Genomic DNA, 15,665 nt, shown 5'->3' on the forward strand with positions numbered 1-15,665 from the left:
ACGGTGAGGCTCAGTCAGTCACTCAGTGTTGCCTGAGAGGGCAACACTGCAACAGCCGGCCGCCAGGCTGTCTTTTTTTTGCACAGCTAGTTGCCTCCAGGAGGCCACAAGAGGGAGACAAGGGACTGCAAAATGGAAAATAGGCATCCACCAACTTTACAGACAACTTCTCCTTGCTCCTACAACCTCCATCCTTGCACAGTTTGTTATTCTTCTAGGTAACATAGTAACAAATCCAAATTGCTGCTCTCTTTGTAGGCAAGCAAGGCTTTGTTGCAACTGCAATTCTTACTTCTTCTTGAAATGTAGGGACGACAGTACATTCACATCCATCTAGTGTACACAGGTAGGTCCATTGTGGCGGGCAGGCGAGCGGGCGGGCTGCTTTATTGGCTGTTTGCTGTTCCCCTACTCCACTCCACTATTTGACTGTTGTGCTGCATCAATCAATCAATCAATCAATCAATCAATCAATCAGTGGCTGGCTCAGGTGCAGCTCTTTAACTTACCTAAAAGGGAGGGCGGAGAGAAGACAAGGAAGGTGAATGAGGTGTTCCAATGTGAAATGCCGGAAACACAGAAACACAGACGACACACAACAAGAGGTGGCAATCTATTCATTAATTGCATTTAATCAATGAGCTCATTATCACTCATGCATTGTCCAACAGGTGTTGAAATAATGGGATTAAAAGGGGAGATCCCTTCAGAAAGACAGAAACAATAGCAAAGACAAAAAACACTTTTGGAATCTGCTTTTAGTCAACACATAAGGAAAGGGTGCACCGGTCCTGGAAATACTGCAATACCAGGTCAATGCGTGGAGTGGACAGAGCAAGCTCTATTTCCATCTCCCTGTTCTAAAAATCCATTTAATATATGGTCCCCAGATAGGGGACGTATCAGATATTAAACTGATAAGAACAGATACTACACTTGATCTTAGCCAAAAGGCCGAGAAGCGATAACCCGAACGGGCCGCGCGTTGCCCGAGCCTGCCCGATACTGCTGTTCAGCCCTTGCAGCGATTCAGCCTACTTCTAGGCAATTCCATGGGGCCCTGCAGGCTCACACACTCACAGCTACACGGGAGGTGAATAAAGGCCGGAGAGGAAGCCAGACAGGATTTGCTTCTTTTGCTTGCACCACAATGCAGTGCTGAAAGAGGAGGAATCTACATAAAAACGCCTTCCTGGCAACGCCCAAATGCCCTGCTGCCATGCAGATAAACACTGGCAGCGGCAGCAAGTGCATGCCCACAGCCACCCCTTGTTCCTTCACACCTTGTATCAGCTGTAATCCAGTCCAGTCCAGTGCTGCCTGCTGAGCAGCACTGACCAACACTGCCTGGGCCCAGGCTTTTATCTCTGAGGCCCCATTATGATGTCAGAAAGCTGGCTCTGGAATCGTGAGGGCTCCACTATGACACGTGCAAAGTTCCGTCTGAACTTTATATAAGACGGTGAGGCTCAGTCAGTCACTCAGTGTTGCCTGAGAGGGCAACACTGCAACAGCCGGCCGCCAGGCTGTCTTTTTTTTGCACAGCTAGTTGCCTCCAGGAGGCCACAAGAGGGAGACAAGGGACTGCAAAATGGAAAATAGGCATCCACCAACTTTACAGACAACTTCTCCTTGCTCCTACAACCTCAATCCTTGCACAGTTTGTTATTCTTCTAGGTAACATAGTAACAAATCCAAATTGCTGCTCTCTTTGTAGGCAAGCAAGGCTTTGTTGCAACTGCAATTCTTACTTCTTCTTGAAATGTAGGGACGACAGTACATTCCATCACATCCATCTAGTGTACACAGGTAGGTCCATTGTGGCGGGCAGGCGAGCGGGCGGGCTGCTTTATTGGCTGTTTGCTGTTCCCCTACTCCACTCCACTATTTGACTGTTGTGCTGCATCAATCAATCAATCAATCAATCAATCAATCAATCAATCAATCAATCAATCAATCAATCAATCAGTGGCTGGCTCAGGTGCAGCTCTTTAACTTACCTAAAAGGGAGGGCGGAGAGAAGACAAGGAAGGTGAATGAGGTGTTCCAATGTGAAATGCCGGAAACACAGAAACACAGACGACACACAACAAGAGGTGGCAATCTATTCATTAATTGCATTTAATCAATGAGCTCATTATCACTCATGCATTGTCCAACAGGTGTTGAAATAATGGGATTAAAAGGGGAGATCCCTTCAGAAAGACAGAAACAATAGCAAAGACAAAAAACACTTTTGGAATCTGCTTTTAGTCAACACATAAGGAAAGGGTGCACCGGTCCTGGAAATACTGCAATACCAGGTCAATGCGTGGAGTGGACAGAGCAAGCTCTATTTCCATCTCCCTGTTCTAAAAATCCATTTAATATATGGTCCCCAGATAGGGGACGTATCAGATATTAAACTGATAAGAACAGATACTACACTTGATCTTAGCCAAAAGGCCGAGAAGCGATAACCCGAACGGGCCGCGCGTTGCCCGAGCCTGCCCGATACTGCTGTTCAGCCCTTGCAGCGATTCAGCCTACTTCTAGGCAATTCCATGGGGCCCTGCAGGCTCACACACTCACAGCTACACGGGAGGTGAATAAAGGCCGGAGAGGAAGCCAGACAGGATTTGCTTCTTTTGCTTGCACCACAATGCAGTGCTGAAAGAGGAGGAATCTACATAAAAACGCCTTCCTGGCAACGCCCAAATGCCCTGCTGCCATGCAGATACACACTGGCAGCGGCAGCAAGTGCATGCCCACAGCCACCCCTTGTTCCTTCACACCTTGTATCAGCTGTAATCCAGTCCAGTCCAGTGCTGCCTGCTGAGCAGCACTGACCAACACTGCCTGGGCCCAGGCTTTTATCTCTGAGGCCCCATTATGATGTCAGAAAGCTGGCTCTGGAATCGTGAGGGCTCCACTATGACACGTGCAAAGTTCCGTCTGAACTTTATATAAGACGGTGAGGCTCAGTCAGTCACTCAGTGTTGCCTGAGAGGGCAACACTGCAACAGCCGGCCGCCAGGCTGTCTTTTTTTTGCACAGCTAGTTGCCTCCAGGAGGCCACAAGAGGGAGACAAGGGACTGCAAAATGGAAAATAGGCATCCACCAACTTTACAGACAACTTCTCCTTGCTCCTACAACCTCAATCCTTGCACAGTTTGTTATTCTTCTAGGTAACATAGTAACAAATCCAAATTGCTGCTCTCTTTGTAGGCAAGCAAGGCTTTGTTGCAACTGCAATTCTTACTTCTTCTTGAAATGTAGGGACGACAGTACATTCCATCACATCCATCTAGTGTACACAGGTAGGTCCATTGTGGCGGGCAGGCGAGCGGGCGGGCTGCTTTATTGGCTGTTTGCTGTTCCCCTACTCCACTCCACTATTTGACTGTTGTGCTGCATCAATCAATCAATCAATCAATCAATCAATCAATCAATCAATCAATCAATCAATCAATCAATCAATCAATCAATCAATCAGTGGCTGGCTCAGGTGCAGCTCTTTAACTTACCTAAAAGGGAGGGCGGAGAGAAGACAAGGAAGGTGAATGAGGTGTTCCAATGTGAAATGCCGGAAACACAGAAACACAGACGACACACAACAAGAGGTGGCAATCTATTCATTAATTGCATTTAATCAATGAGCTCATTATCACTCATGCATTGTCCAACAGGTGTTGAAATAATGGGATTAAAAGGGGAGATCCCTTCAGAAAGACAGAAACAATAGCAAAGACAAAAAACACTTTTGGAATCTGCTTTTAGTCAACACATAAGGAAAGGGTGCACCCAGTGGCGTAACTACCGCGGTAGCAGCAGTAGCGGCTGCTACGGGGCCCGGGGCTTGAGGGGGCCCGGTGGCGCCGCTAGCAGCCGTTATGGCTACTACAGCGGTAGCGTCGCTACTGTGGGGCCCGCGACGCCGAGCCTTACACAGGCCATCTCATGCCTGTAGGTGTCGCTAGCACCGGAGGGGGCCCCAGTGCTAGCGGCAGCCAAATACATGAATGGCCGGGCATGTTCCGTGCCTGACCATCCAGTGCCTTACAATGACACTGATTGGCTAGCGGCGCGATGACATCATCGCGCCGCTTCCATGCTTGGAAGGCGCTGATTGGCGGGGCAAGTCATTCTGCCCCGCCAATCAGCGTCATTGGAGGACGCTCGTTCAACTCCTGCAGACATGCTCAGAAGAGAGCATGTCTGCATCGCCAGTGAACAGCGTGGGAACCGGAGAATGTGAGTATGTCAAGTTTTTGTTTTTTTTCCCCTCATAAAAATGTGAATGGCATTATCTATGAGGGGGGGAGGGGGAGGGGGGGGGGTCATCTTTATGTGGGCTATTATATATAGGGGGTCTATATGTGGGGCAGTAGCTACAGGGGGTGTCTATATGTGGGGGTGTGGGCCATTATATACAGGGGGCTCTATATGTGGGCCATTATATACAGGGGGGTCTATATGTGGGGGTGTGGGCCACTATATACAGGGGGCTCTATATGTGGGGGTGTGGGCCACTATATACAGGGGGCTCTATATGTGGGCCATTATATACAGGGGGCTCTATATGTGGGCCACTATATACAGGGGGGGTCCATATGTGGCCCACTATATACAGGGGGGTCTATATGTGGGCCACTATATACAGGGGGGTCTATATGTGGGACACTATATACAGGGGTGGGTTACCTGTGGGGCACTAGCAACAGGGTGGCTATATGTAGTGCACAGTCTACAGGGGTGGGCTATATGTGGGACACTATATACAGGGGGAGCTATATGTGAGACACTATATACAGAGGTGGGCTATACGTGGAGCACTAACTATAGGGGAAGCTATATGTAGGGCAGCACGGTGGCTCAGTGGTTAGCACTATTGCCTTGCAGCTCTGGAGTCCATATGTGGGCACTATCTACAGGGGCTTCTATGTAGGTCACTATCTACAGGGGACATGTTGTGTGTTTGTGACAGTTATATTTAGATGTGTTGAGAATTTTAACTTCGTTTTATAGGTGCAGAAATGTTTTAAAAGTGAGAAGCTGAAGACATCTAAACGGAAAACTGCAGAAATGGGTCATGGCCGGGAGAAATCCATCATAGAGGTCTGGACCGGAGGGAGAAGAAAAGAACTAGAATCTGAGACGTCACCGGTGAGTCACTTAATATAAATGTTTATTCTGCCTCTAATCAGTATTGTAGTCACTGTATGATCTGCAGCGAGATGATGGTGATAGGATTTTTTTTGTGAAACCGCATCTCCCAGCATATCCTTACCATTGTTCCGGCCATGCTGGGAGCTGTAGTTTTACGCCGTACAAACTTATACGCAGTGGCGTAACTACCGCTATAGCAGCCGTAGCGACTTCTACAGGGCCTGCAGCATGAGGGGGCCCGTGCCACCCGCCGGCACGGCCCCCTCCCATGGCCGCAGGCTCCGCTAGCAGCCGCTATGGCTGCTACAGCGCGACGCCACTGAAGGGGTTGTTCCTACATAAGACATGTATCCCCTATCCACAGGATAGGGGATACATGTGTGATCGCTGGCAGCGATGAGGAGAACGGGGGACCGAAAGTCCCCCCTAAGTTCTCCATGACAAACCTCGGACTTCCGGGGTCTGTGTCGGCAGCTCCGTAGAAATGAATGGAGCGCCGGTCGCGCTTGTGCGCATGCGTGACCAGCGCTCCTTTCATTTTTATTGAACTGCGCAGACGCCGGAAGTCCGAGGTTAGTCATGGAGAACTTCGGGGGACTTTCGGTCCCCCGTTCTCCTTATCGCTGCCAGTGATCACACATGTATCCCCTATCCTGTGGATAGGGGATGCATGTCTTTTGTAGGACAAACTATAGGACGTTTTTTTTTGGGGGGGGGGGGGCTATATAGCGTTATCTACAGGGGGGGCTGTATGGCGTTATCTACAGGGGGGCTGTATGGCGTTATCTACAGGGGGGCTGTATGGCGTTATCTACAGAGGGAGTCTGTATGGCGTTATCTACAGGGGGGCTGTATGGCGTTATCTGCAGGGGCTGTGTATGGTGCTATCTATAGGGGGGCGCTGTGTGGTGGAATCTATAGGGAGGCACTATCTACAAGGGGGGGGGGGGTTGTGTGATACCCAGCAGAGGGGGGGGCCCCAGTCAAAAGTTTGCTATGGGGCCCAGTCTTTCCTAGTTACGCCCCTGGGTGCACCGGTCCTGGAAATACTGCAATACCAGGTCAATGCGTGGAGTGGACAGAGCAAGCTCTATTTCCATCTCCCTGTTCTAAAAATCCATTTAATATATGGTCCCCAGATAGGGGACGTATCAGATATTAAACTGATAAGAACAGATACTACACTTGATCTTAGCCAAAAGGCCGAGAAGCGATAACCCGAACGGGCCGCGCGTTGCCCGAGCCTGCCCGATACTGCTGTTCAGCCCTTGCAGCGATTCAGCCTACTTCTAGGCAATTCCATGGGGCCCTGCAGGCTCACACACTCACAGCTACACGGGAGGTGAATAAAGGCCGGAGAGGAAGCCAGACAGGATTTGCTTCTTTTGCTTGCACCACAATGCAGTGCTGAAAGAGGAGGAATCTACATAAAAACGCCTTCCTGGCAACGCCCAAATGCCCTGCTGCCATGCAGATAAACACTGGCAGCGGCAGCAAGTGCATGCCCACAGCCACCCCTTGTTCCTTCACACCTTGTATCAGCTGTAATCCAGTCCAGTCCAGTGCTGCCTGCTGAGCAGCACTGACCAACACTGCCTGGGCCCAGGCTTTTATCTCTGAGGCCCCATTATGATGTCAGAAAGCTGGCTCTGGAATCCTGAGGGCTCCACTATGACACGTGCAAAGTTCCGTCTGAACTTTATATAAGACGGTGAGGCTCAGTCAGTCACTCAGTGTTGCCTGAGAGGGCAACAATGCAACAGCCGGCCGCCAGGCTGTCTTTTTTTTGCACAGCTAGTTGCCTCCAGGAGGCCACAAGAGGGAGACAAGGGACTGCAAAATGGAAAATAGGCATCCACCAACTTTACAGACAACTTCTCCTTGCTCCTACAACCTCCATCCTTGCACAGTTTGTTATTCTTCTAGGTAACATAGTAACAAATCCAAATTGCTGCTCTCTTTGTAGGCAAGCAAGGCTTTGTTGCAACTGCAATTCTTACTTCTTCTTGAAATGTAGGGACGACAGTACATTCCATCACATCCATCTAGTGTACACAGGTAGGTCCATTGTGGCGGGCAGGCGAGCGGGCGGGCTGCTTTATTGGCTGTTTGCTGTTCCCCTACTCCACTCCACTATTTGACTGTTGTGCTGCATCAATCAATCAATCAATCAATCAATCAATCAATCAGTGGCTGGCTCAGGTGCAGCTCTTTAACTTACCTAAAAGGGAGGGCGGAGAGAAGACAAGGAAGGTGAATGAGGTGTTCCAATGTGAAATGCCGGAAACACAGAAACACAGACGACACACAACAAGAGGTGGCAATCTATTCATTAATTGCATTTAATCAATGAGCTCATTATCACTCATGCATTGTCCAACAGGTGTTGAAATAATGGGATTAAAAGGGGAGATCCCTTCAGAAAGACAGAAACAATAGCAAAGACAAAAAACACTTTTGGAATCTGCTTTTAGTCAACACATAAGGAAAGGGTGCACCGGTCCTGGAAATACTGCAATACCAGGTCAATGCGTGGAGTGGACAGAGCAAGCTCTATTTCCATCTCCCTGTTCTAAAAATCCATTTAATATATGGTCCCCAGATAGGGGACGTATCAGATATTAAACTGATAAGAACAGATACTACACTTGATCTTAGCCAAAAGGCCGAGAAGCGATAACCCGAACGGGCCGCGCGTTGCCCGAGCCTGCCCGATACTGCTGTTCAGCCCTTGCAGCGATTCAGCCTACTTCTAGGCAATTCCATGGGGCCCTGCAGGCTCACACACTCACAGCTACACGGGAGGTGAATAAAGGCCGGAGAGGAAGCCAGACAGGATTTGCTTCTTTTGCTTGCACCACAATGCAGTGCTGAAAGAGGAGGAATCTACATAAAAACGCCTTCCTGGCAACGCCCAAATGCCCTGCTGCCATGCAGATAAACACTGGCAGCGGCAGCAAGTGCATGCCCACAGCCACCCCTTGTTCCTTCACACCTTGTATCAGCTGTAATCCAGTCCAGTCCAGTGCTGCCTGCTGAGCAGCACTGACCAACACTGCCTGGGCCCAGGCTTTTATCTCTGAGGCCCCATTATGATGTCAGAAAGCTGGCTCTGGAATCCTGAGGGCTCCACTATGACACGTGCAAAGTTCCGTCTGAACTTTATATAAGACGGTGAGGCTCAGTCAGTCACTCAGTGTTGCCTGAGAGGGCAACACTGCAACAGCCGGCCGCCAGGCTGTCTTTTTTTTGCACAGCTAGTTGCCTCCAGGAGGCCACAAGAGGGAGACAAGGGACTGCAAAATGGAAAATAGGCATCCACCAACTTTACAGACAACTTCTCCTTGCTCCTACAACCTCCATCCTTGCACAGTTTGTTATTCTTCTAGGTAACATAGTAACAAATCCAAATTGCTGCTCTCTTTGTAGGCAAGCAAGGCTTTGTTGCAACTGCAATTCTTACTTCTTCTTGAAATGTAGGGACGACAGTACATTCCATCACATCCATCTAGTGTACACAGGTAGGTCCATTGTGGCGGGCAGGCGAGCGGGCGGGCTGCTTTATTGGCTGTTTGCTGTTCCCCTACTCCACTCCACTATTTGACTGTTGTGCTGCATCAATCAATCAATCAATCAATCAATCAATCAATCAATCAATCAATCAATCAATCAATCAATCAATCAATCAATCAATCAATCAGTGGCTGGCTCAGGTGCAGCTCTTTAACTTACCTAAAAGGGAGGGCGGAGAGAAGACAAGGAAGGTGAATGAGGTGTTCCAATGTGAAATGCCGGAAACACAGAAACACAGACGACACACAACAAGAGGTGGCAATCTATTCATTAATTGCATTTAATCAATGAGCTCATTATCACTCATGCATTGTCCAACAGGTGTTGAAATAATGGGATTAAAAGGGGAGATCCCTTCAGAAAGACAGAAACAATAGCAAAGACAAAAAACACTTTTGGAATCTGCTTTTAGTCAACACATAAGGAAAGGGTGCACCGGTCCTGGAAATACTGCAATACCAGGTCAATGCGTGGAGTGGACAGAGCAAGCTCTATTTCCATCTCCCTGTTCTAAAAATCCATTTAATATATGGTCCCCAGATAGGGGACGTATCAGATATTAAACTGATAAGAACAGATACTACACTTGATCTTAGCCAAAAGGCCGAGAAGCGATAACCCGAACGGGCCGCGCGTTGCCCGAGCCTGCCCGATACTGCTGTTCAGCCCTTGCAGCGATTCAGCCTACTTCTAGGCAATTCCATGGGGCCCTGCAGGCTCACACACTCACAGCTACACGGGAGGTGAATAAAGGCCGGAGAGGAAGCCAGACAGGATTTGCTTCTTTTGCTTGCACCACAATGCAGTGCTGAAAGAGGAGGAATCTACATAAAAACGCCTTCCTGGCAACGCCCAAATGCCCTGCTGCCATGCAGATAAACACTGGCAGCGGCAGCAAGTGCATGCCCACAGCCACCCCTTGTTCCTTCACACCTTGTATCAGCTGTAATCCAGTCCAGTCCAGTGCTGCCTGCTGAGCAGCACTGACCAACACTGCCTGGGCCCAGGCTTTTATCTCTGAGGCCCCATTATGATGTCAGAAAGCTGGCTCTGGAATCCTGAGGGCTCCACTATGACACGTGCAAAGTTCCGTCTGAACTTTATATAAGACGGTGAGGCTCAGTCAGTCACTCAGTGTTGCCTGAGAGGGCAACACTGCAACAGCCGGCCGCCAGGCTGTCTTTTTTTTGCACAGCTAGTTGCCTCCAGGAGGCCACAAGAGGGAGACAAGGGACTGCAAAATGGAAAATAGGCATCCACCAACTTTACAGACAACTTCTCCTTGCTCCTACAACCTCCATCCTTGCACAGTTTGTTATTCTTCTAGGTAACATAGTAACAAATCCAAATTGCTGCTCTCTTTGTAGGCAAGCAAGGCTTTGTTGCAACTGCAATTCTTACTTCTTCTTGAAATGTAGGGACGACAGTACATTCCATCACATCCATCTAGTGTACACAGGTAGGTCCATTGTGGCGGGCAGGCGAGCGGGCGGGCTGCTTTATTGGCTGTTTGCTGTTCCCCTACTCCACTCCACTATTTGACTGTTGTGCTGCATCAATCAATCAATCAATCAATCAATCAATCAATCAATCAATCAATCAATCAATCAATCAATCAATCAATCAATCAGTGGCTGGCTCAGGTGCAGCTCTTTAACTTACCTAAAAGGGAGGGCGGAGAGAAGACAAGGAAGGTGAATGAGGTGTTCCAATGTGAAATGCCGGAAACACAGAAACACAGACGACACACAACAAGAGGTGGCAATCTATTCATTAATTGCATTTAATCAATGAGCTCATTATCACTCATGCATTGTCCAACAGGTGTTGAAATAATGGGATTAAAAGGGGAGATCCCTTCAGAAAGACAGAAACAATAGCAAAGACAAAAAACACTTTTGGAATCTGCTTTTAGTCAACACATAAGGAAAGGGTGCACCGGTCCTGGAAATACTGCAATACCAGGTCAATGCGTGGAGTGGACAGAGCAAGCTCTATTTCCATCTCCCTGTTCTAAAAATCCATTTAATATATGGTCCCCAGATAGGGGACGTATCAGATATTAAACTGATAAGAACAGATACTACACTTGATCTTAGCCAAAAGGCCGAGAAGCGATAACCCGAACGGGCCGCGCGTTGCCCGAGCCTGCCCGATACTGCTGTTCAGCCCTTGCAGCGATTCAGCCTACTTCTAGGCAATTCCATGGGGCCCTGCAGGCTCACACACTCACAGCTACACGGGAGGTGAATAAAGGCCGGAGAGGAAGCCAGACAGGATTTGCTTCTTTTGCTTGCACCACAATGCAGTGCTGAAAGAGGAGGAATCTACATAAAAACGCCTTCCTGGCAACGCCCAAATGCCCTGCTGCCATGCAGATAAACACTGGCAGCGGCAGCAAGTGCATGCCCACAGCCACCCCTTGTTCCTTCACACCTTGTATCAGCTGTAATCCAGTCCAGTCCAGTGCTGCCTGCTGAGCAGCACTGACCAACACTGCCTGGGCCCAGGCTTTTATCTCTGAGGCCCCATTATGATGTCAGAAAGCTGGCTCTGGAATCCTGAGGGCTCCACTATGACACGTGCAAAGTTCCGTCTGAACTTTATATAAGACGGTGAGGCTCAGTCAGTCACTCAGTGTTGCCTGAGAGGGCAACACTGCAACAGCCGGCCGCCAGGCTGTCTTTTTTTTGCACAGCTAGTTGCCTCCAGGAGGCCACAAGAGGGAGACAAGGGACTGCAAAATGGAAAATAGGCATCCACCAACTTTACAGACAACTTCTCCTTGCTCCTACAACCTCCATCCTTGCACAGTTTGTTATTCTTCTAGGTAACATAGTAACAAATCCAAATTGCTGCTCTCTTTGTAGGCAAGCAAGGCTTTGTTGCAACTGCAATTCTTACTTCTTCTTGAAATGTAGGGACGACAGTACATTCCATCACATCCATCTAGTGTACACAGGTAGGTCCATTGTGGCGGGCAGGCGAGCGGGCGGGCTGCTTTATTGGCTGTTTGCTGTTCCCCTACTCCACTCCACTATTTGACTGTTGTGCTGCATCAATCAATCAATCAATCAATCAATCAATCAATCAATCAATCAATCAATCAATCAATCAATCAATCAGTGGCTGGCTCAGGTGCAGCTCTTTAACTTACCTAAAAGGGAGGGCGGAGAGAAGACAAGGAAGGTGAATGAGGTGTTCCAATGTGAAATGCCGGAAACACAGAAACACAGACGACACACAACAAGAGGTGGCAATCTATTCATTAATTGCATTTAATCAATGAGCTCATTATCACTCATGCATTGTCCAACAGGTGTTGAAATAATGGGATTAAAAGGGGAGATCCCTTCAGAAAGACAGAAACAATAGCAAAGACAAAAAACACTTTTGGAATCTGCTTTTAGTCAACACATAAGGAAAGGGTGCACCGGTCCTGGAAATACTGCAATACCAGGTCAATGCGTGGAGTGGACAGAGCAAGCTCTATTTCCATCTCCCTGTTCTAAAAATCCATTTAATATATGGTCCCCAGATAGGGGACGTATCAGATATTAAACTGATAAGAACAGATACTACACTTGATCTTAGCCAAAAGGCCGAGAAGCGATAACCCGAACGGGCCGCGCGTTGCCCGAGCCTGCCCGATACTGCTGTTCAGCCCTTGCAGCGATTCAGCCTACTTCTAGGCAATTCCATGGGGCCCTGCAGGCTCACACACTCACAGCTACACGGGAGGTGAATAAAGGCCGGAGAGGAAGCCAGACAGGATTTGCTTCTTTTGCTTGCACCACAATGCAGTGCTGAAAGAGGAGGAATCTACATAAAAACGCCTTCCTGGCAACGCCCAAATGCCCTGCTGCCATGCAGATAAACACTGGCAGCGGCAGCAAGTGCATGCCCACAGCCACCCCTTGTTCCTTCACACCTTGTATCAGCTGTAATCCAGTCCAGTCCAGTGCTGCCTGCTGAGCAGCACTGACCAACACTGCCTGGGCCCAGGCTTTTATCTCTGAGGCCCCATTATGATGTCAGAAAGCTGGCTCTGGAGTCCTGAGGGCTCCACTATGACACGTGCAAAGTTCCGTCTGAACTTTATATAAGACGGTGAGGCTCAGTCAGTCACTCAGTGTTGCCTGAGAGGGCAACACTGCAACAGCCGGCCGCCAGGCTGTCTTTTTTTTGCACAGCTAGTTGCCTCCAGGAGGCCACAAGAGGGAGACAAGGGACTGCAAAATGGAAAATAGGCATCCACCAACTTTACAGACAACTTCTCCTTGCTCCTACAACCTCCATCCTTGCACAGTTTGTTATTCTTCTAGGTAACATAGTAACAAATCCAAATTGCTGCTCTCTTTGTAGGCAAGCAAGGCTTTGTTGCAACTGCAATTCTTACTTCTTCTTGAAATGTAGGGACGACAGTACATTCCATCACATCCATCTAGTGTACACAGGTAGGTCCATTGTGGCGGGCAGGCGAGCGGGCGGGCTGCTTTATTGGCTGTTTGCTGTTCCCCTACTCCACTCCACTATTTGACTGTTGTGCTGCATCAATCAATCAATCAATCAATCAATCAATCAATCAATCAATCAATCAATCAATCAATCAGTGGCTGGCTCAGGTGCAGCTCTTTAACTTACCTAAAAGGGAGGGCGGAGAGAAGACAAGGAAGGTGAATGAGGTGTTCCAATGTGAAATGCCGGAAACACAGAAACACAGACGACACACAACAAGAGGTGGCAATCTATTCATTAATTGCATTTAATCAATGAGCTCATTATCACTCATGCATTGTCCAACAGGTGTTGAAATAATGGGATTAAAAGGGGAGATCCCTTCAGAAAGACAGAAACAATAGCAAAGACAAAAAACACTTTTGGAATCTGCTTTTAGTCAACACATAAGGAAAGGGTGCACCGGTCCTGGAAATACTGCAATACCAGGTCAATGCGTGGAGTGGACAGAGCAAGCTCTATTTCCATCTCCCTGTTCTAAAAATCCATTTAATATATGGTCCCCAGATAGGGGACGTATCAGATATTAAACTGATAAGAACAGATACTACACTTGATCTTAGCCAAAAGGCCGAGAAGCGATAACCCGAACGGGCCGCGCGTTGCCCGAGCCTGCCCGATACTGCTGTTCAGCCCTTGCAGCGATTCAGCCTACTTCTAGGCAATTCCATGGGGCCCTGCAGGCTCACACACTCACAGCTACACGGGAGGTGAATAAAGGCCGGAGAGGAAGCCAGACAGGATTTGCTTCTTTTGCTTGCACCACAATGCAGTGCTGAAAGAGGAGGAATCTACATAAAAACGCCTTCCTGGCAACGCCCAAATGCCCTGCTGCCATGCAGATAAACACTGGCAGCGGCAGCAAGTGCATGCCCACAGCCACCCCTTGTTCCTTCACACCTTGTATCAGCTGTAATCCAGTCCAGTCCAGTGCTGCCTGCTGAGCAGCACTGACCAACACTGCCTGGGCCCAGGCTTTTATCTCTGAGGCCCCATTATGATGTCAGAAAGCTGGCTCTGGAATCCTGAGGGCTCCACTATGACACGTGCAAAGTTCCGTCTGAACTTTATATAAGACGGTGAGGCTCAGTCAGTCACTCAGTGTTGCCTGAGAGGGCAACACTGCAACAGCCGGCCGCCAGGCTGTCTTTTTTTTGCACAGCTAGTTGCCTCCAGGAGGCCACAAGAGGGAGACAAGGGACTGCAAAATGGAAAATAGGCATCCACCAACTTTACAGACAACTTCTCCTTGCTCCTACAACCTCCATCCTTGCACAGTTTGTTATTCTTCTAGGTAACATAGTAACAAATCCAAATTGCTGCTCTCTTTGTAGGCAAGCAAGGCTTTGTTGCAACTGCAATTCTTACTTCTTCTTGAAATGTAGGGACGACAGTACATTCCATCACATCCATCTAGTGTACACAGGTAGGTCCATTGTGGCGGGCAGGCGAGCGGGCGGGCTGCTTTATTGGCTGTTTGCTGTTCCCCTACTCCACTCCACTATTTGACTGTTGTGCTGCATCAATCAATCAATCAATCAATCAATCAATCAATCAATCAATCAATCAATCAGTGGCTGGCTCAGGTGCAGCTCTTTTACTTACCTAAAAGGGAGGGCGGAGAGAAGACAAGGAAGGTGAATGAGGTGTTCCAATGTGAAATGCCGGAAACACAGAAACACAGACGACACACAACAAGAGGTGGCAATCTATTCATTAATTGCATTTAATCAATGAGCTCATTATCACTCATGCATTGTCCAACAGGTGTTGAAATAATGGGATTAAAAGGGGAGATCCCTTCAGAAAGACAGAAACAATAGCAAAGACAAAAAACACTTTTGGAATCTGCTTTTAGTCAACACATAAGGAAAGGGTGCACCGGTCCTGGAAATACTGCAATACCAGGTCAATGCGTGGAGTGGACAGAGCAAGCTCTATTTCCATCTCCCTGTTCTAAAAATCCATTTAATATATGGTCCCCAGATAGGGGACGTATCAGATATTAAACTGATAAGAACAGATACTACACTTGATCTTAGCCAAAAGGCCGAGAAGCGATAACCCGAACGGGCCGCGCGTTGCCCGAGCCTGCCCGATACTGCTGTTCAGCCCTTGCAGCGATTCAGCCTACTTCTAGGCAATTCCATGGGGCCCTGCAGGCTCACACACTCACAGCTACACGGGAGGTGAATAAAGGCCGGAGAGGAAGCCAGACAGGATTTGCTTCTTTTGCTTGCACCACAATGCAGTGCTGAAAGAGGAGGAATCTACATAAAAACGCCTTCCTGGCAACGCCCAAATGCCCTGCTGCCATGCAGATAAACACTGGCAGCGGCAGCAAGTGCATGCCCACAGCCACCCCTTGTTCCTTCACACCTTGTATCAGCTGTAATCCAGTCCAGTCCAGTGCTGCCTGCTGAGC

The 15,665-nt window shown here is 48.5% G+C and overlaps 9 non-coding genes across 9 annotated transcripts; all 9 read right to left on the bottom strand.

Moving 5' to 3' along the window:
- Positions 1 to 775: 775 nt before the first annotated feature.
- On the bottom strand, positions 776 to 966 carry LOC142695439 (U2 spliceosomal RNA). Its single transcript, XR_012863555.1, has one exon. It is a non-coding gene; the product is annotated as a U2 spliceosomal RNA (small nuclear RNA).
- A 1,300-nt stretch (positions 967 to 2,266) lies between these two features.
- LOC142695440 (U2 spliceosomal RNA) lies at positions 2,267 to 2,457 on the bottom strand. Its single transcript, XR_012863556.1, has one exon. It is a non-coding gene; the product is annotated as a U2 spliceosomal RNA (small nuclear RNA).
- A 3,716-nt stretch (positions 2,458 to 6,173) lies between these two features.
- Positions 6,174 to 6,364, bottom strand: LOC142695549 (U2 spliceosomal RNA). The gene has a single exon (XR_012863654.1). It is a non-coding gene; the product is annotated as a U2 spliceosomal RNA (small nuclear RNA).
- Positions 6,365 to 7,636: 1,272 nt separating this feature from the next.
- On the bottom strand, positions 7,637 to 7,827 carry LOC142695441 (U2 spliceosomal RNA). Its single transcript, XR_012863557.1, has one exon. It is a non-coding gene; the product is annotated as a U2 spliceosomal RNA (small nuclear RNA).
- Positions 7,828 to 9,147: 1,320 nt separating this feature from the next.
- LOC142695442 (U2 spliceosomal RNA) lies at positions 9,148 to 9,338 on the bottom strand. The gene has a single exon (XR_012863558.1). It is a non-coding gene; the product is annotated as a U2 spliceosomal RNA (small nuclear RNA).
- A 1,312-nt stretch (positions 9,339 to 10,650) lies between these two features.
- LOC142695443 (U2 spliceosomal RNA) lies at positions 10,651 to 10,841 on the bottom strand. Its single transcript, XR_012863559.1, has one exon. It is a non-coding gene; the product is annotated as a U2 spliceosomal RNA (small nuclear RNA).
- Positions 10,842 to 12,145: 1,304 nt separating this feature from the next.
- On the bottom strand, positions 12,146 to 12,336 carry LOC142695444 (U2 spliceosomal RNA). Its single transcript, XR_012863560.1, has one exon. It is a non-coding gene; the product is annotated as a U2 spliceosomal RNA (small nuclear RNA).
- Positions 12,337 to 13,632: 1,296 nt separating this feature from the next.
- Positions 13,633 to 13,823, bottom strand: LOC142695445 (U2 spliceosomal RNA). The gene has a single exon (XR_012863561.1). It is a non-coding gene; the product is annotated as a U2 spliceosomal RNA (small nuclear RNA).
- Positions 13,824 to 15,111: 1,288 nt separating this feature from the next.
- On the bottom strand, positions 15,112 to 15,302 carry LOC142695447 (U2 spliceosomal RNA). The gene has a single exon (XR_012863562.1). It is a non-coding gene; the product is annotated as a U2 spliceosomal RNA (small nuclear RNA).
- Between the last annotated feature and the right edge of the window lie 363 nt (positions 15,303 to 15,665).

Source organism: Rhinoderma darwinii, assembly GCF_050947455.1.
Source record: "Rhinoderma darwinii isolate aRhiDar2 chromosome 5 unlocalized genomic scaffold, aRhiDar2.hap1 SUPER_5_unloc_47, whole genome shotgun sequence".
NCBI lineage: Eukaryota > Metazoa > Chordata > Amphibia > Anura > Rhinodermatidae > Rhinoderma > Rhinoderma darwinii.